Below are 20,930 nucleotides of genomic sequence, written 5' to 3'. Positions count from 1 at the left end.
GATGAATAGTAAACATTTTAAAATGTAATGCCAATTTTGAAGACTATTATCAAAATAGCTTTTTGAAAATTATTTGTAGGCCGGGCGCGGTGGCTCACGCCTGTAATCCCAGCACTTTGGGAGGCCGAGGCGGGCGGATCACGAGGTCAGGAGATGGAGACCATCCTGGCTAACACGGTGAAACCCCGTCTCTACTAAAAATGCAAAAAATTAGCCGGGCGAGGCGGCGGGCGCCTGTAGTCCCAGCTACTCGGGAGGCTGAGGCAGGAGAATGGCGTGAACCCGGGAGGTGGAGCTTGCAGTGAGCCGAGATCGCGCCATTGCACTCCAGCCTGGGCGACTAAGCGAGACTCTGTCTCAAAAAAAAAAAAAAAAAAAGAAAAGAAAATTATTTGTAGCAGTGACCTCAATAGATTAAGTAATTGAGCCTGATGATATACAGTGATCATGTGAGAGATGTTTTGATTGGGTTGTTGAAGAAAAATCAGCTTTATATCTACATCCGTTAGTCATCGATTTTGATTTAACGATAAGATCCATAATCATTTTTTTAGGCTTTGTACCCTCAGTACCTAGCACAGTTCTTGGTGTATGAGCTGGGTTTATGATCTACAGATAGATATTGCAAGGATAAATATGCCTCATTTTTTGCTGATTTATTGGGGATGGTAAAGTTAGGAAACATGCAATATATCTGGCCTATGAACCATAAATGATGATTACCTGGTCTAGATTTCTAAACTGAAAATTAACTGCCCAAATCTTTAAAAGGGAAAAAACTGACTTATGACTTCAAAGAGAAAAAAATCAAAGTTTGAGCAAAAGCTAAGCAAGGACACCTATGTGTCTCTTTGATCTGTTGTTCTTTCATATACCTCTTGGTTTTAAAACAATACAGGTAAGAAAAAGAGACGATGGGGAAGAGAGAGAGGGAGTGCCAAAAAGTGAGAAGCTTATTTACTTCTGTTTATCCTATCATTACATTGAGAGAATATTCCTGTTGTCTGTGTAGCAAAGCAATTTCCCCCACCCACATAGAAAACCTTGTTGATTCTTTAACCATGGCTAAGTGCCAACCTTTCCACATTACTTGGAAGAAGCTTCAAGATGGTTTCCCTAAAGAAACTCATTGTGTAAATGCAGATGATAAGGGTAGTGAGATTGTTGGGACTTCTCTCTTCCTTGATGAAGTTCCTTCATAAGCTTATAAAACTTTATCTGCTTGATTGCATGTTTTACACAGAACAGACCCTGCCATAGTAAGTGCCACAAATGGGGGTAGATCGTAATATTTTTCATTCTCAATATATTGGAATGTTGATTTTTTCCAAATTCCTCTTGCAGCATGATAATAGAACTTTAAAACCTCATATTGCAGCCCACTTTGGCAACTCTTCTCAGAGCTGTCAGGCCAGTACTCCATGATAGAGTGATTTCACCAAACAAGGTGGGGCCTTTTAAAACATTACATCATCTCTACACACTGAGCCAAGGAAAGATCTCATATGGTACCTCCAGAGTAGCTTGTCCAGGGAACATTTCAATGACTCAAAGCCATAATGATTCTACCCTTGCTTGAGAAAATATTGTGTGAGCTATTCATCTTGCGCTTAGGAAATATAGACATATTGAATTCTGAGCTGCACAAGACACTTGAGACCATCAAGTTCAACCCCTTTGTTTTTGCAACTAATCCAAGATGTAGTTGGTGAAAGAACTAGAACTAAAACCCAGGTATCCTGCTCCTTCTACTAACTGACACTGATTGTTAATTATTTTACATTTAAAAATCACTTTTATTTAAGAACACTCTTTCCTTCTCCATCTGTACCATAATAAAGGATGTGCTTTCCAAACAATTACTTTCATGCCAGAAAGTCCTTCAGTTTCATATTTCTTTTTTGGTATTATAATATTTATCCATTTTTTTTAAATATGTAAAAAAAGTTTTCAGAATTTCTTCTAGGAAATTTGTCATTTGGTAAATATTTATTGCACTTAAGTTTTTAAAAATACTACAACAAAGTGGAATTAATTTCACTCAATGAAATGTCAGTTACTCATTTTGAGACTATAGCTTAAGACCCGTACTATAAAGTAAGACATAGCATAAAACATATGGACACTAAGAAATACTTATATGTTTTTAAATCATCACTGATAACTTTTTTATTGTACAGTAAACTAACAACCATCTTCTTCCAGTGACTGTGGTAAATATAATTTTGTTCCTCATAAGCAGTTTGTGCAACATGAGCCATCGAATGAGTTTCATCTTTTTCTTAGGATTGTTCATATAAAGTCCAGTATTTTCCGCGAAATGACTCTATGTCTTTTGGAATTTTCTAGGGCTCTCCACTTATGAACAGCTTCTTATTAGTTCATCCTAAGAGATAAGCAAAACCTCACTGGATAAAGCTTCCAGGGAATTAATTATCTTCTTTGTGCATAGCCACTGTCAGGCAAGTCCTCCTGTTGGAATAGTATTGAAACTCAGTCTAGTTCATCCCCCTGTAACCTAGAGTGACAATTATAGGTTCAGAGTCACAGCACATCTGGGTTTAAATGCTGACTCTGCCCCTTAATAGCTCATCAACTTGGGCAAGTTAAGGAAACTCATAGTGCTCATTGGTTCAGAAAATAACACCCATCTTTCAAGGGTGTTGTAATGATTACATAAAATAATATGTATACACTGCTCCCAGAAAATGCCTATAATACAGTAAGTTCTGAATAAGTGGCATTACTTATATTATTTCCCTTCAAACAACATGTTACTCCCTCCTTCCAATTCTTCAGGTACTGACAGTTTCTCACATTTAAAATGACCAAAACAATGCTGACCATTAGGTGGTTATATTTTGTCAGGGTTGCTTTCTAAGCTAATTTACCTTCTTTTTTAATTTTTGCAAGTAACCCTTAGTTAATCACATTTGTGGCGTGTGTTCATTATGGCAAGACTTTTCTAGCCTATTTTTCCCTTTCTAGAAGACCAGAATCCTTCATGTATTATTTATTTAACCATGTAGACAGGGATTTCAGAGCTCCTTAAGATTAATTAAACCTACAACCATCCTTGCAGCAGAGCTTCCTTATTTTAGACTGCTGAAATGAGAGCTAAGTGTTTTATCACAGAGCAAATAATTGGCAAATCTGGATGTGGAAGCCAACAAGCTAGATTACCAGCTCTTTGTGACACTGAAATAAGACGTCCGTTGATTGAGTTCCTCTTCTTTGGGGTTTCAACAATACCTTAGTGAGAATTTGACCAGAGACAAGAGCACCTTCCTGTACTGAGAGATGATGCATCCGCACACTCACAGACAATTCTCCATTGACTTTAACTGTAGAAAAGGGAAGCCTGGTACGCTGCTTAAGAAGGGCAAGTCAACCAACAACTGCATTCACTCCTAGCTTTCCTACAGAAACAGCACTGTGTCCATGCTGCTTAACCATTTCATATTTATGGTGTGGGTTGTCTGCTCAGAAATAAACTAGGTCATAATTATCCAACTTAATTTAGCTTTATTAGATGACCTAACTTTGCTTATTTTCCCACATCATTAGCGTATGTTATCTGGCTCACAGTTTGCTTTTTCTCATATGAATAAAATTATCTCCATATTCTTCAGTACGTGGTGACTTACTGTATTTGATAAAATATATCCTTTTATTAATAAATGATTTTGTCTTTTACTTTAGTGATACTGTTTTGTGCAAAAGTCCAGAATGAATTATCCCTTATAAGTCAGTCACTGAAATTACAAATTTAATGCTTTAAAGTTCTTTTTTTTTTTTTTTTGAGACCAGGGTCTCACTCTGTCGCCCAGGCTGGAGTGCAGTGGCATGATCACAGTCGACTGCAGCTACCTCCTAGGCTCAAGTAATCCTCCTGCTTCAACCTCCCATGTAGCTGGGATCACAGGTATGCACCACCATGCCCATCTCATTTTCTTAGTTTTTGTAGAGACGAAGTCTCGCTTTGTTGCTTAGGCTGGTGTTCAACTCCTGAGCTCAAGCAATCTTCTGAACTAGGCCTCCCAAAGTGCTAGGAATATAGTCATGAGCCACCACACCTGGCCAATGTAATGTTTTAATATTTGAAAGTTATTAATCAGAGTGAGAGAAATATTTAAATAAAGAAAAATTCTCATCTACCAAGTTTAATATATACATTATATGCATTATTCTATACTGTTATATGTGAGAGAGAGAGAGAGAGTGTGTGTGTGTGTGTGTAAAATAAATGGTTAAGGTAAATTTTGGATTAAGGCAAAATTTAATCCTATGGTTGAGATTGCTTATGAAAATATCATACCTATGAGGGTTTACATGTCATTATCTTGGCAGTTTGAATTTGAGCTCTTCAATAATTCAAAATATTTTTGCTTCTGGTATAAGCTCAGTTGTTAAATATGTATTTTTAAAAGGGAAGATATGGTGCTGTTCTCCTATTATTATTTATCTTAATCTTCAGTTTGCTTGTCTTACAAAATCCTTCAAACACTATACTATGTTTATCTTCAGTCTTGGAATAAAAAAGAGAATTTAATCTACAAATAACATCATTCATGCTTAGTGGTTTGGAGTTTCTGAAATACCCATTCTAATATATAATCAATTTCATTTCACTGTTTGGGTATATGTTTAATGACAAACCTATAGAATTTCTGTGGTTATTTATTCCTTGGGATGAAATTCAATTTTGATTATACCATAAACATTTTTTGATTATCCAAAAATACTGAGATGAGAAAAAAGAACAAGTTGAAATAGTGCTCTGTACAGCTCATACTTGCACTCGTTTAATGCTACCCAACTGTGAAAACACTACCAAAGAGCATGGTTTTCTAGCTAACAAACCAGGTACAGAAATGTTCCCCAGTTTAATACAAATACATGCATTCAGAAAAGGAAATTGCCGTATCAGATGTTGATATGTCCCAGTCAGATTGTTTCCTGCTTTGGAAATCACTGTGCTCAGTCAATCAGGCCTGAGATGGGTCTGTTTAGCCTTTGCAGAGGGAATTGGCCAGCTCAGAGTGAAAATGCTTTCCAAATATTTAGGTGGGATTAAAACTCAGTTTGTAAGACATTCTAGTTACCTAAATATAAAACATTTTGCTGTTTTCCTCATTGCAACCTTGAATTCCTGGGCTCAAGTGATCCTCCCGCCTCAGCCTCCCAAGTAGCTAGGACTACCAGGTCAGTGCCACCATGCCTGGCTAATTTTTACATTTTTCTTTTGTAGAGATGTGGTCTCATTATGTTGCCCAGGCTGGTCTTGAACTCCTGGCTTCAAGTGATCATTCTGCCTTGTCCTCTCAAAGCAGTGGGATTACGGGCATGCGCCACCATGCCTGGCCTATTTAGTGTTTTTATGAATTGATTTAAAATTTTCTCCTTACATAATATACAGTGTAACCTATTGTTGTAGACGCACCTTATATATATAATATGGAATTTAACATTTTTAGGTAATCAAACATGTTTTATGCCTTTGCTGCTAAGTTTGTAAAATTTCTTTGTTCCAGAGTTTGATTAGTGTTCTCAGTAGGATGTCACCCAAATTCTCTCACAGTTTTACTCATTCACTTTTGCCCAAGTACCAAGTAGTAGATCATTCAACTCCACAATGTTAGAAAATGGCAATTGTTTTGTGGATTAATTCTGGAAAGGAGCCATTTCTAATGAGTAGAATTCAGTGAGAAGGATATAATTTATTTGCGGCAGTGTTTTAAGTCTCAGGACCACCTACTGAGAAGTAGGTGAAGGCAGGAATACTCTTTTCAATGGTTTAAAAAAGAAAAATACATTTGTGCACCTGTTTCACAGCTGTAGTGACGGTTTAACAGGAACAAAGCCTGCAGAAACTATGCTCAGTAATTACTTGCTGTACATAAGGTGTAAATGCTCTGCTGGTTCAAGAATTCCTCTGCAAAGCATCAGGCCTAACAATATCTTCAGTGAGCTTTTTAGTGAGAGACTCGATCTTGCCTGCCATCTTTTAAAATTTGTGTAAAGTAATAAAAAGTAGCTGATTTCTAAAGGCAGAAAAACTTATAAAATCTCACAGAATGATAATTATCAAAAAGATAATTTTTTAAAGTAGTGTGTTCTTATACTGGAATATTACTCAGCATTGCAAACAAACAAAGCACAAGTACCTGTAAACATGAATAAACCTCATAACCACAATGTCGACCAAAAGTATTAAGATACGAAAGAAAACTATTAGTATACGTTCATTATATAGCTCATTATATAGTTCAGAAACAGGGGTGATATGGTGTCCCCTCCCAGATCTCATCTTGAATAGTAGCTCCCATAATTCCCACATGTCATGGGAGAGACCCGATGGGAGGTAACTGAATCATGGGGGTGGGTTTTTCCCATGGTGTTCTTATGATAGTGAGTAAGTCTCATGAGATCTGATGGTTTTATAAAGGGAGCTCCCCTGCACATGCACATGCCCTCTTGCCTGCTGCCATGTAAGATATGCCTTTGCTTTTCCTTTGCCTTCTGCCATGGTTATGAGGCTTCCCCAGTCATGTGAAACTGTGAATCCATTAAACCTCTTTCTTTTATAAATTACCCAGTCTCAAGTATGTCTTTATTAGCAGCGTGAGAACAGACTAGTACAAGAGGTATGTATGTAGGTGGTAAAAAACACCATAACAAAATCAAGAAAGTGGTTATCATGTAGTCATAATAGTGGTTAAGTTTAGGGGAGGAGAATGAGTCTAGAAGGAAGGCACAGGATGGGAGGTTCTTAGGTTGCTAGCAATGCTCTATTTCCTAACCTGTATGGTGGTGACAATTAGTGTTTACTTGGTAACTTTTCATTTTATCTTGCATTGTTCTTTAAACATTTCTGAATGTATTTCATTTTGCAATAAACATATGCTAAAAATCACTGTCATAATTAATTGCAGGTACCTACTTTTTTGAAAATATCAAATTATTTTAAAACTGTTACAATTGAGACTGTTCATAAGCGCGTGGAATCTAGATGTGAAGGTGCAGATTTTTAGTGAGCAAACTAGGGTGTTACCTTTTAGTGAGAGGAAATCCTTAATTTTAAAATGTTGGCAGTAGATTACGGTAAACATACTTAAACAAAAACAAAATCACTTATTCCCTGAGGGTTTGGATAAAATAGATGACACACTTCTATTCCATAAGGGCTTAGATGCTTTAAATATCTTTTCTGAGTCTGCTGTCATTTCCTTCTACATGTCATGTCAAATGACAGATTAATGGAGGTGTTTGTAGATTTGGAGGCTGATACTGATCATTTGGAAGCACTTATTCAGGACAAGTTAGCACAAACATTCTCCTACCAGCACTAAATTCAAACCCGGTTTAAAAATTTAAGCAGAAAATGATTCAAATATTCAAAACCATCTTTTGTGCTGTTATAAATTGGAAGGTTTCAGAGGCTTAACAATCAGACACTTGTACAGCAAGAAGGATGATTCCCACTTAATTATTTCTAAAACCTGAGGTTTATATATATATAAATATAAATACATAGGGAGGTGAACCTGGATACATACCAAACCCACCATAATCTAGAGTGTGATTACCCTTCCTAATTAATGCCCTTTCAACTTAATGCCTGTTACCCTTCACATACCATAGTTGATGAATATTAAACTGCTTGATGTTTTTTATTTCCATGCCTTCAGCTGTTGTGTGAAGACTCTTTTGATTGAGTTAGAAAAATCAATTCAAACTAGGTTAAGAGGAAAGGAATTTTTAAAAAAAACACTTTAAAAATAAAAATAGAAACATATTATATACCCAATTGACAATTCCAAATTATAGAAGGAAGTAACTACTATAAAATTTTGTATAAAAATGCACAGAAACAGAAAACCAAATATCACATGTCTACTCACAAGCTTGAGCAACATAGTGAGATCCTATCTCTACAAAAAGTAAAACAAATTAGGTATGGTGGTGCATGCCTGTGGTCCCAGCTACTTGGAGGCTGACGTAGGAGGATCACTTGAGCCCAGGAGGTCAAGGCTGTGGTGAGTCATGATTACGTCACTGACTCCAGCCTGGGTGAACCACCTGAGATCCTGCCTCAAAAAAGCAGATGGGAACAATAGACCCTGGGGACTCCAAAAGGAGGAGGGAGGGAGGGAGCAAGGGAATGACCTGATCTCAGCTCACTGAAACCTCCGTCTCCCAGGTTCAAGTGATTCTCCTGCCTCAGCCTCCCAGGTAGCTGAGATTACAGGCACGTGCTACCACGCCAGGCTAATTTTTTTTTTGTATTTTTAGTAGAGATGGGGTTTCACAATGTTGGCCAGGCTGGTCTCAAATTCCTGACCTCAGGTGATCTGCCCGCCTCGGCCTCCCAAAGTGCTAGGATTTCAGGCATGAGCCACTGCGCCCAGCCAGGAATCCTTTGATTCTCCTTCCAGAGTGCTGTGATCAATGTGTCTTTCAGTTTAAATTCTCTAGAGAGTCTCAGATTGGTTCAACTAGGGTCAGGTGCTACTCCTGGACCAATTATGTTTGACCAGAGAACCAGGGTCATATGGGGGGAATAAAAGCTGCCAGGAAGCAACACCTGAGGTGGAATGCTGGGCCTATTACTTGATTTTGTCTTTCCGATGCTTACATGGTGTCTTACCATCTTCATAGAAATAGATATGACAAAGTAGTGTTTAGAACCTTCTATAATCAATTGTCCTCCTCCCATCTTGCCCCTTTACTTCAGTGCTCTACCGATACTACATACTAACTGCAAAGATTATGTGTTGTGACAGGCCCTGAAGTTCAAGTCAAGAAAGGGCCAGCTTGTGGAGCGGCAATGAAGGCAGGGAAAGGCAGTCTGTATGAGACCTGAGTCATAGGTCCTTTCTTTTTTCCAACACACTCACCCCTATTGCTTTCTCAAGTTCCAGACCTACGTGTCCAGGTGCTTACCAACATCTCCATTTAGTCATCCAAAGTTAGCCTGGTGTGGTAGCACATGTCTGTAATCTCAGCTACCTGGGAGGCTGAGGCAGGAGAGTCACTTGAACCTGGGAGACGGAAGTTTCAGTGAGCTGAGATCAGGCCACTGCACTCCAGCCTGGGTGACAGAGCGAAACTCCGTCTCAAACAAACAAACAAACAGAATTCCTGCTGCAGAGTTGGCTTGGTTCCTCCATTCTTGCTGATGGTTGTTTAAGTTTTCCTTGGATTGTGTGATAATCTCAGAATAATGTCCATAAATTCCCATTGGAAATGGGAACTATCATAAATGTTTGTTAAAATAATGCAATTATTACAAAATAAGGTCGTTACCTGCTTTACTCTTTATTTCTTTTTAATTTAAAAGTAAACTTTAAGGTCAAAAATGCAAACTTGGGGAAGGCAGAAAGATCACACACAGGCTGACACTTCACACCTGGAGAGTTGCACAGTGGCCGGACAGAGGAGCTCCTCACTTCCCAGACGGTGGGGTGGTACTTTACTCTTTAATACTATCTTGGAATCAGCATTTCCAACTGAATTTATCTCCTTCTCACAGACTTCACTTTTTCTGGATTACCTCAATTAACAGCATCTCCAGCCAATTCCTCTCATCCTTGCTTTCCAATCAGGTCACGAACTTCCGTCAGCTCTTCCTCCTTAAGGCATCTCAAATCGCTTCACTTTTCTCCAACCCATTGCAACTGCCCGTGTTTAGCCTAGACAATTACAACCTCTTACTCATCTAACTCAGCTCCTGCCTTTAGTCTTGTTCCCTATAATCAATTCTTGACCCTGCACCCAGTGCTAGCAAACCTGATCACTTCACTCTTTATCTTGCAACTAATTTCTCTTCAGAATAAAGCCTAAAGTTCTTAGCGTAGCACAGCATAGGATGGCACTGCGTAGTCTGCAAGGCATTTCACAAATTGTCTGCTTCTTCTGTTCTAGTCTTTCTATTCTCCTGCCTCAGTAACCTTTCTCTCTATTTTCTTCTAACTCCCTGATTTCTTGTTTGTAGAGTGCTGGTTCTGAACCTTGACTAGACATTAAAATCACATAGAGACTTTAAAATATCCCATGCCGAGGCCATCCCAGACCAATTAAATCAGACCCTCTGGGGGAGGACCCAGGCATCAGTAAGTTTTTAAAACTTCAAGATTATTCTGAAGTGCAGCTCAGTTCGGGGACTTTTGCAATTCTGTGCATATATTTACTTTCTCTCCCTGACCAAATTTGCACCCCCACCTTTGTTTATTCTTAGATCCTCACATCCCCTGCAAGCTGCCTAGTACCTACTTACCCTACAGATCTCATCTTACAACCCACTTATACTGTGGCCTTTTGACCACAGAGAATAGGTTATGTGAATAGATGTAGTTTTAAACAATGAAACTCTCACACGTCTTTAAATTCATGTTCATAAATTATTTTTGAGCCATTTGAAGTAAAAAAACATTTTGAAGACTCCATTGTGTTTGTCAGGCTAATAACACCCTTATATTCATGACTTAACTACCACTGTTGGGGTTTGTACTGTTAGTGGTGGCAAATCCATATGGGTCTGCAACAACCTCAATTCTTGCCTCCTCAGAAGAAAGAATTAGACTGAGGGGCACAAGGCAGGGTGAGAGACCGAGGCAAAGTTTTAGAGCAGAAGTGAAAGTCTTTTTTAAAAGTTTAAAGCAGGAAGTAAAGTACATTTGGAAGAGAGTCAAGCAAGCGACTTGAGAGATTCAAGTGCACATTTTGACCCTTGACTCAGGGTCTTATATGTTGGCATGCTTCCGAGGTTGCATTACTTCTCCCGTGATTCTTTCCTTGGGGTGGGCTGTCTGCATGCAGAGCGGCCTACCAGCACTTGGGAGGGGCCGCATGCACAACATGTGCACTAAAGTTGTGTGCATGCTCGCTTGAGGCGTTTTTCCCTTACTAGTCCAGTGTTCCTAGAGGAAGGTCATATACCAGTTAAACTCCACTATTTTGCCTCTTAGTGCACACACTGGAGCTCACTAACCCAACTCCTGAGATCTTATGAGGAAGTTGCTGGTCACCAGCATCAAGGTTTTTTTCTATCTATTGGGAGACTTCCTTTTCTTGGTGCTGGCTGTGACAAATTATTATTTTAGAGAGGCAGTTCAACAGCCATCTGACCATCATCTGATGGCTGCCTGGCATTTCTGGTGAGGCGGCCCTTTCCTGTTTCTGCTCTTGTCTGCCTTACTACCTACTGTAACAGTGCCGGGTGAATTGCCTACGTGATCTCATTTAATCCTTCTAACAATCATTAGGAGGTATTCAAATCCCATTTTATTGCTGAGAAAACTGAAGTTTGGACAGTTTAACAAATTTCCCAAACACATACTAAAGCTACAGGATAGATAACTATATGAATTTTTTTTTTTTTTCGCTCTTGTTGCCCAGTCTGGAGTGCAGTGGCACGATCTTGGCTCACTGCAACCTCTGCCTCCTGGGTTCAAGCGATTCTCCTGCCTCAGCCTCCCAAGTAACTGGGACTATAGGCATATCCCACCATGCCCAGTTAATTTTTGTATTTTTAGTAAAGATGTGGTTTCACCATGTTGGCCAGAATGGTCTCGATCTCTTACCCTCGTGATCTGCCCGCCTCAGCCTCCCAAAGTGCTGGGATCACAGGCGTGAGCCACCGGGCCTGGCTCCTATATGAAGTTTTAAAAACCCAAAATATATTAACCAGATTTTTAAAAAATCAGAATATTGTAAATGTAAACCTTGAAATATTTTAAACAAGAAACCTTTTAAATGTATATTTTTAAAATTTCTGATGCTGTGGAAAGAACTGTTCAGCAGGATAGCAGAAGAAAAATAAATTAAAATGTTGGAAATAACAACTAATGATGTTATGAGATATACCAGTGTTTCTGATAAGCACATAAAGATTCAAAGAACAGAAACGATGGATGAGCTTATTTTGCTTTAAATTGGAAAACAGTTATTTACTCTTTTAATGTATACTTAAGAGGGTGCATTTCAAATCAATAGTTAGGAACAAAAACTCGAACAGAATTTCTAGAACTTTTTTTTGCTACAGATACCTCTATATCTACTGCATGGTTGGCAGACATTAAGGTTTCAGAACCAGAACATACACCACACCCTTTTCATTCGCTACTCCCTTCTCTCTCCACCCTTCCCTACCTCTCCCTTAAACTCACATCTCTATTTTCCAGCTTGTTCTGTGTATTTTCCTCTAGTGTAATTACCATAAATAATTAGCAAGATAGGACCTGTGTGGTACAAGTGCCACACCTTGGTTGTGTTGTGAGCAACCGCTTGAAGTGGTGACAACCTAAACATTTGCACACTTCTCACCACAGTGTCCCATATTTAAGTATTTCATAACATGTAAATCCAACAGGTGAAATATTGGAATACCTCTTCATGGCTAATACCTGACCCAAAAGTCACCTTCTATCAGTTGAAGTGTTGGCTGGCTAATGTATTGACTCTGTATGGTTGGAATGGGTGTTCATGGCAGCTCAAAATGATCTATTCAAATTAAAAACAAAAAAAAACAATAAAAAATTGTTCTGCCCTAGGAAGAACTGAGCAGGGTGGCGGGGTGGGGCGAGGGTGGGGGAGGGAAGGAACAAAAGGCTTTTGCTTAGCTGTAGACCATAAAAGCAGAGGTATGGTCCTGCTCCTGCCAAGGCTAAAGTAAGGCAATTAGCATCATGACTTGAGGGGTCACAAGATCCCAGAAAAGAAACATTTTGGAACTTTCTTAAGCCAGATAACAGTGTGAAAGGGGGGAAAAATCCACAGGGTAAACAATAAGGTAGTAAACAATAAGGTAGGCAGAAAAAGCTCCTTGATTTTCTTGGTCTAGCCTGTCTTCACTACCCTCAGGCCTTGAATAAGTATTAATCCTCCCCTCCTTGCATTCTATTGAGTACTCTCTGGGTCTTCCCAGCTACAAGACAGTTTTTCATTCCCTTTCTTCCCAAAGAAACTGTGAGGTTATTCAGCATGTTATAATGAGCTGCCAGTACTGGAGAGATACCAAACTCTGATTTCCAGGTCACTAATACCAGCCCCAAGCCCCACCACACACATACACACACACAACACACCCACACACACACGAGACCAAGGTGGGCAAAAAGACAAAATTACATCATTGGATGGAACTGTGTAAATCAGTCAGATCCCTAACTTAAATATGAAGAAATGGAAAGTCAAAAAGGGAATTCATTTGTTCAGATTTACACTAGTTACTGGCAAACTAGAATAGGATCCAGATCTCATGAGTTCCAGTCAAACATATTTTCCTACTCCTAATATTTACTTTAGTAAACTAAGTTTGCTCACAGAATTTCGTAACACCTTTTGAGATAGGTAGTGACACCTTGGTTATCACAAAACTAGGGGTAAAGCACAGCCAAAACGGAGCACAAGTATTTAGTATAATTTTTAAACTTAATTTAATACTGTGCTTCTTTACAAATGTTACTGATACCAATTTTTTTCAATATCTGGGTTTCGGTGGCACAATCTGGATTATTTATGTCTTAAAATTTTGCAATGTTATTCCAACTATTGCATTTTCCTTTGATTTGTCACTATTATTCTTTCCAGTATGACTAACCATTGCCCTGTGTGTTTTCAAAGAAGATGGTACAGCTCCTCTAGAGGAACAACTGAGTAACTTAAGGAGGGAGATTAACTGTTTGCCTAAGATAGTTGAGTCTTAACTTGCGGTGTTTTATGCAAGTCTCCTTCTTGGTCCAGGAAGGTGCCTTCTAGAATAAACCCAATTGTGCCAAATCCAGTTTGATAACCCTTCTTAAAAGATCTGACTGGGCAAGGTGGCTCACATCTGTAATCCCAGCACTTTGAGAGGCTGAGGCAGGAGAATTGCTCAGAGTTTGAGACCAGCCTGGGCAACATAGTGAGACCCCATCTCTACAAAAAAATAAAAATAAAAAAAGTAGCAGGGCATGGTGGCATGCACCTGTATTCTCAGCTACTTAGTAGGCTGAGGCAAGAGGATTGCTTGAGTCCAGGAGGTTGAGGCTGCAGTAAAACATGATTGTGCTATTGCACTCCAGCCTGAGTGACAAACCGATGGGTGACACTGTCTCAAAAAGAAAAAAAAAAGAGAGAGATCGGGCATCTGCTTTATTTATAATTCTTTTGTGAAATATCAAACAAATCACTTTTCTCTTTTGGGTACTCCGATGATGTAAATGTCATGAGGTCAAGGCATAATTGTTCTTACTTGGCAGCACTTAACTTAATGGCATATCTATGACATGCCATTGAGTGCTAAGTTTGTAAGAGCATGTTATAACTATATCCCAAATTGCAGTTCTAGGATACAATTCCAGGATCTCCAGTGTCCAGGGTACCCAACAGGCACCACAGCATGTTACTGTACTCACCTCCAACCTATACCCTGGCCAATCATGCTACTTCTTCTATCTCAACCGGAAGTTTAAGCTGAGAAACATATCTACCATTTCCCCTCCCTTCTAAGTTTTGATCTAACTAAAATATTGGATGCTCAATTTTCAGACAATGAGCTCCTTAAGGAAAATGACTATGAGATATTTAACTTTGACTTTCCAGTGACTGACAGCCTTATTATGGGGGGATTTAATAAATGTGAATCAATAAGTGAATGAATAAATAAATAAGAAATGAATGACTGTGTTTCAAATCTTTCCCATACAAAGATAATCCTATTGACACTATATCTTAATTATGCCAATTTTTCTCTTCTTTGATAATTCCTTGCCCTTTCCCTAACTGCAGCTCCCTTCATCTTTGCCTCAAAATAAACCATCCCTTTTCTGCTATGGTCCAAGATTACAGGGAATTGTAAGGCTTGTAGAAGATGCTGGTCTTCTAACTTGTCAAAGTAATAAGGTACTGGTTGACATCCTCCAATAAATTATTAGATGTTTGTGGGGAGGCAATGATCAGGTTCCAATTTGCAAGCAAAACTAACACAGTTCATTAAGAGATTAACTAAGGCCAGAATATTGAGAGGGGGCACAACATTTCAGAGTTGTGGGGGCCAGAATGGAAATCAGAGAGGAAAGGAACTGGAAGAAGACTAAGAGGTATAATACTAGATGGCGTTAAAGTTGATGAGCTTCTAAACACAACCACAGAGGCAGCTCATACGTTCCCATCCCCAAACCCCTGTAATGAGCTCTGCATTGTTGGTGGTTGCTCAGCGACCACACTCCTTTCCACATGCCTATCTCAGTTGCTTATTAAGGATTTGTGGTTTCTCATTTTTTTCTTTTACCTTTTAGAACTGCCTTCGAGATACAGTTATTAATCACAATCCAAATGTCAACAAATGTACTATAGGTTTTGAAAGCTGAACATTACTCAAGATGGTCCAGTTGCTATAAAGAATTTTGTGTCATTGACCTCACAAACCAAAGGACAATATCCAAGTCAGAGACTTTAAGTGTATGATTCCTTTACCTCTAAGCACCTCTTCTAGGAATTTAACCCAAGGAAGTATTCAGATTGGGAGGCTGAGGCGGGAGAATCACTTGAACCTGGAAGGTGGTGGTTGCAGTGAGCCGAGATCGTGCCACTGCACTCTAGCCTCGGCGACAGAGCAAGACTCTGTATCAAAAAAAAAAAAAAAGAAAAAAGAAAAAGAAAAAAGTGGGAGTATTCAGAAACATGCTCACACTGATGGCTTGTTGTTTATAAAATTCAAAAAATAGGAACAATCCACATTATACATCCATATGATAGACTGTTGTCACCTAAAAATTAAGTTGTAATAGGATGTTAGTATCATTATTAACATGTAAACATTTATTACATACTCTTTTAAAATGCATGCTATTTAAACTATTTTTATTATATATGTAAGTACATATATAACAAATAACTAGACAGATAAAAGCAAAATGTTGACAGTGGTTATCTTTGGGTGGTCAGACTATGGTGAACTTTATTTTATAACTTTGTAGTTATTTGGCATTTTCTAGGTTTCTTATTAGAAAGTATATTATTTTTGTAACTAAAAACATTAATAAAAAATAGAACAGGCAAGAGATAACTTGTATGCTGGGAATTCAGAAATAGTGAAATTTTTTCTTGCTTCTCCAAAACTACCTTTGGAATAAGCTTATTGGTATCTAAAATTTAACATTTAGAGATATATTTATTTTTTTTCTTTTCTTTTTTTTTTTTTTGAGATGGAGTCTGGCTCTGTCCTCTGTTGCTCAGCCTGGAGTGCAGCGGTGCCATCTTGGCTCACTGCAACCTCTGCCTCCTGGGTTCAAGCAATTCTTCCTGCCTCAGTCTCCCAAGTAGCTGAGATTACAGGTACCCACCACCACACCTGGCTAATTTCTGTATTTTTAGTAGAGAAATGTTTCACCAAGTAGGCCAGGCTGGTCTCGAACTCCTGACCTCAGGTGATCCATCTGCCTCAGCTTCCCAAAATGTGGAATTACAGGTGTGAACCACCATGCAGCTGAGATACATTTCTTTGTCCTTACTTTACATCTTTTGCTAAAACGAAAATATACCTAAGTGGGGAAACATTAATTCTATTAAGCATTTATACCATCAGATACCAGTGTTTTTAAGCTACAAGTTTATGAAATCAATTTATTGGGTCTTGGCTTAAACACAAAATAAATGAAATAAGATAGAACAGAAAATATTTGTTTTTCTGTCTTAGTAAGGGAAGGTATTATTTAATGATATTTTACTTTCAATCACATATGTATATACTGGGACATGAGGTAAAATATATTCTTTATGGAAGAACACAGTCAAAAAAGTTTGAAAGTCACTGCCACAGAGTGAACACTAGATCCTGAAATATGTTTTTGATTGTAGTGGACATATCTGTGAAAGACCACCAGGTGCTTCAGATGGAAAAAAGAAAAATCCCTGGGTTTTAAGGAGCAGAAAGGGAGATGAAGGCATCAAAGGACACAACTTGTTCTGTGGCTATTTTTGTCTCTCCTTGGCTTCCTTGGGGAACCTGAACTGTGGCACAGAGCTCTACTTAGCAGTTTCCTGGAAAAATGGATATTCTGCTGCTATTGCAGTCATAATGGATGAATTTTTTTTTTTTTTTTTTTTTTTTTTGAGATAAGGTCTCACTGTGTCACTCAGGCTGGAGTGCAGTGATGTGATTAAAACTCACTGTAACCTGTCACTCCTGGGCTCAAGTAATCCTCCCACCTCAGCTTCACAAGTATCCAGGGCTTCAGATGAGGGCCACCATGAATGGCTAATTTTTAAATTTTTTGTAGAGATGGGGGTCTCTCCATTTTGCCCAGGCTGGTCTCAAACTCCTGGGTTCAAGTGATCCTCCTGCCTCAGCCTCCCAAATTGCTGGGATTACAGGTGTAAGCCACTGCACCCAGCCCATGAATAGAATTTTTATAGTTAGTAAAGTTTAGGACTATGGGATCACTATAACTCAGTGGGCTTCTCAAGATCCTACTATCTGTTGTTATCTAAACAAGAAACCAGATGCTTGCTCTGTGATGTGAAAGTGGTATGATCTTTACAAGCCACTGGATGAATATTTTATAACAACTGAATGCACAAATACATTGATACATTTTCAAATGATAGGGGGAGAAAGATTGTTGGGTTCCTTTCACCCTTCTAGGATCCAAGATTCTAAACAATTTGGGAAACCAAAATTTATCCTGCCTTACTATCCTGTACCAGTGGATGTGTTTTCATTCTTTCTCATACATTCTTTGTTCCCATACCATCCAGAATTTCTCATTCAAGCAAAGGAAACTGAGAAAAAATGCATTAAGTTGTACACGATTTTATGTCACCTCTTAAATGGGAATTTGCTTTGGAAAGAGGACCTAATAATGTCAAGAAGATATTTAACACAAAGCAATAAATGCAGCCTATGACAGGCAGGTCAGGAAAAGGTCTATAGCAGCTACTTCTCATGTTTTGCCCTTCGTTATTTTTGACATCCTTCCTCAAGCTAGAAATCTAGGCCACAACCAAGGCACCTTGGCTTTGCTAATCATGTGTACTTATGTGAAACTCTCAGTTGGAAAAGAATAATGTGAAGTGGCAAGCACCACTTAAAATATATTTTCTAGAGAAGATGGTTGCAGAAGCATGTGGTTTTGGGGGCTAGCAATGATAGAATTTCAGGTATATGGTGTCCCAGGTCAGTAGTGTAAGATGGGGTTGTCTATGCCCAATAAGAGAGCCATGGGATCTTTATTGGAGTAACTCTACAATGTGATTTAGCCTCTCTGACTGTCATAGAGATTCTATGCCCTTTCTAAGATATGTTAATATATTTCTTACTATTTAAATTTGGTTAGAATGGGCCTGGCGCAGTAGCTCACCCTGTAATCCCAGCACTTTGGGAGGCCAAGGCAGGTGGATCACCTGAGGTCAGGAGTTTGAGACCAGCCTGGCCAATATGGCAAAACCCTGTCTCTACTAAAAGTACACAATTAGCCAGACATGGTGGCACACACCTGTAATCCCAGCTATTCAGGTGGCTGAGGCACAAGAACTGCTTGAACCTGGGAGGCCAAGGTTGCAGTTAGTTGAAATTGTGCCACTGCACTCTAGCCCGAGCCACAGAGCAAGACTCTGTCTCGGAAAAAAAAAAGGTTAAAATGAGTTTTGTTGTTTGTGACAAAGAACCCCAATTAATACAAGTTCCTTCCTTCAAATTATACTGTGTAGACAAAAGTGGGCAAACTATGGAGCAATCATCTAGTAATAATGTCAGATAGTTCTTCCACACATGTTATCTAGTGCTCAACTAAAACAGGAAACATCTGATGAAAATGTATTGTTTAATTTTTAGTTATTTGAATAAATGTTATTTGCTTTGGGGTCTTAAAGGTAAAAACATTGAGAAATAAGATGGAAGTCTTGACATGTACAGCAACTCATTCTTTGACATTTGCTGAAATGACTACTTTTAAAATTCTTTGTTCTACTGAAATAACATTTTATTACTAGATTTACACTAATCGATGAATTCTGTGTCCTTGTACAAAAAAATTAAAAAGTTATAAAGTAGATAAGTATTATCTTATTTTTATAGAAAAAATAAGTGTGATAAGTAGATAGAAAAAAAAGACATTCCTTTAGCCATGTTATAGTGCTTTAGATTAATATTAAAAACAACAGAAGAATTGCAAAGATATGTTCCTTTTTTTACTGACCTAGTTAATTTAAGTAGAATTTACTGTAAAGCTTCATACATAGAGATCAATAAATACTTCTTAGCCAAAAAAATAAATGGCTTATAAGGAAAGTTCAGGGTCATGAAAGCCAAAATGGAAAAGATGTCTTCCCATTTAAAGGAAATTTTCATTGATTCAATGGATCTTCTGTCATAACAGCCAATTTTTCTGGGCCACTGCTTCAAGAGTTCTATTACATTCACATATTATACGAACCATAATACAAACAAATAATCCAGTCATTTAAATTTTACATAGAAAATGGCTGACTAGAGGTACCTGACACTCATCTCCTGCACAAATAAGAACTAAAATAACCATGCTTCAAATGGAGAATCTAAGGGAGAACACTGAAATTTAGCAGAGGAAACACTTGAAACAAGGAAAGAAAGGGAAGTAAGGAAGTCTGCTGGGGCAAGATCAGCTGGGATCCCAGAGAGATTTTTCAGTACAGGGAAAGGGTAAGTGAGTGAACCCCAGTGGTCTACGTTCCCACTATGGACTCTTGCACTTCTAGCCGTGGGAGAGCTGTTTGACCCTTGGGGAGTCAGAGGCTAGTATAGGAAGCTGCTTGGAGTCTGCAAGACAGCATTGCTCCAGATAGAGAACTCACATTAGGTCCCACACATGCCCTGAGACCCAAACAGCTGCAGCACAACACCATTTTGAGAGCCCAGCCCCCACCAGACTGCATCTCCCCTGAGGCCTATCATCTCCTGCATGCACTAATCCTTGGAGCCCCACTGACATCCCCTTGTGTCTACCTGGAGGGCTGCAATACCCCACAAGCATAGGCAACCAAAACAAACATGGACTAGTGGGATCACATCAACTTTAAAAGCTTCTGTGCAGCAAAGAAAATAATCAACAAAGTGGAGAGACAAACCACAGAATGGGAGAAAATATTTGCAAACTATTCATCTAACAAGGGGTTAATAACCAGAATATATAAGGAGCTCAAAGAACTCTGTAAGAAAAAAAAGTAATATTCTAATCAAAAAATAAGCAAAATGTTTGAATATACATTTCTCAAAAGAAGACATACAAATGGCAAACAGGCATATGAAGAGATGTTCAACATCATTGATCATCAGAGAAATGCAAGTCAAAAGTACAATGAGATATCATCTCACCCCATTTAAAATGTCTTATATCCAAAAGAGAGGCAATAAAAAATGCTGCTGAGCATGTGGAGAAAAGTGAAGCCTTGTTTACTGTTGGTGGGAATGTAAATTAGTACAATCACTATGGAGAACAGTTAGGAGGCTCCTCGAGAAACTAAAAATAGAGCTACCATGTGATCCAGCAATCCCACTGCTGAGTATATACCCAAAAGAAAGGAAATCAGGGCCAGGTGTGGTGGCTCACACCTGTAATTCCAGCACTATGGGAGGCTGAGTCAGGCGGATCATGAGGTCTGGAGTTTGAGACCAGCCTGGCCAACATAGTGAAACCCTGTCTCTACTAAAGATAGAAAAAATTAGCCAGGCATGGTAGCGCATGCCTGTAATCCCAGTTACTCAGGAGGCTGAGGCAAGAGAATCACTCAAACCCAGGAGGCAGAGGTCGCAGTGAGCCAAGATCACACCATTGCACTCTAGCCTGGGTGATAGAGTGAGACTCCATCTCAAAAGAAAAAAAGAAAGAAAATCAGGATATCAAAAAGATACGTGCACTCCAATGTTTGTTGCAGCACTGTTCACAATAGCTAAGATTTGGAAGCTATCC

At 38.7% G+C, this 20,930-nt stretch overlaps 1 long non-coding RNA gene across 1 annotated transcript in view; it reads left to right on the top strand.

The window, feature by feature from the left end:
• Nucleotides 1-20,930, top strand: part of LOC139356807 (uncharacterized) — a 124,219-nt gene that overhangs the window by 36,392 nt on the left and 66,897 nt on the right. Inside the window, exon 3 of the long non-coding RNA XR_011609240.1 lies at nt 3,806-3,925. This is a non-coding gene — a long non-coding RNA (uncharacterized lncRNA). The remainder of the gene's footprint in view (nt 1-3,805; nt 3,926-20,930) is intronic.

The sequence above is a fragment of the Macaca nemestrina genome, chromosome 10 (genome assembly GCF_043159975.1).
Source record: "Macaca nemestrina isolate mMacNem1 chromosome 10, mMacNem.hap1, whole genome shotgun sequence".
Lineage (NCBI taxonomy): Eukaryota > Metazoa > Chordata > Mammalia > Primates > Cercopithecidae > Macaca > Macaca nemestrina.
The sequence above is the reverse complement of the archived record's forward strand: the minus strand, read 5'-3'. Positions and strand labels throughout refer to the sequence as shown.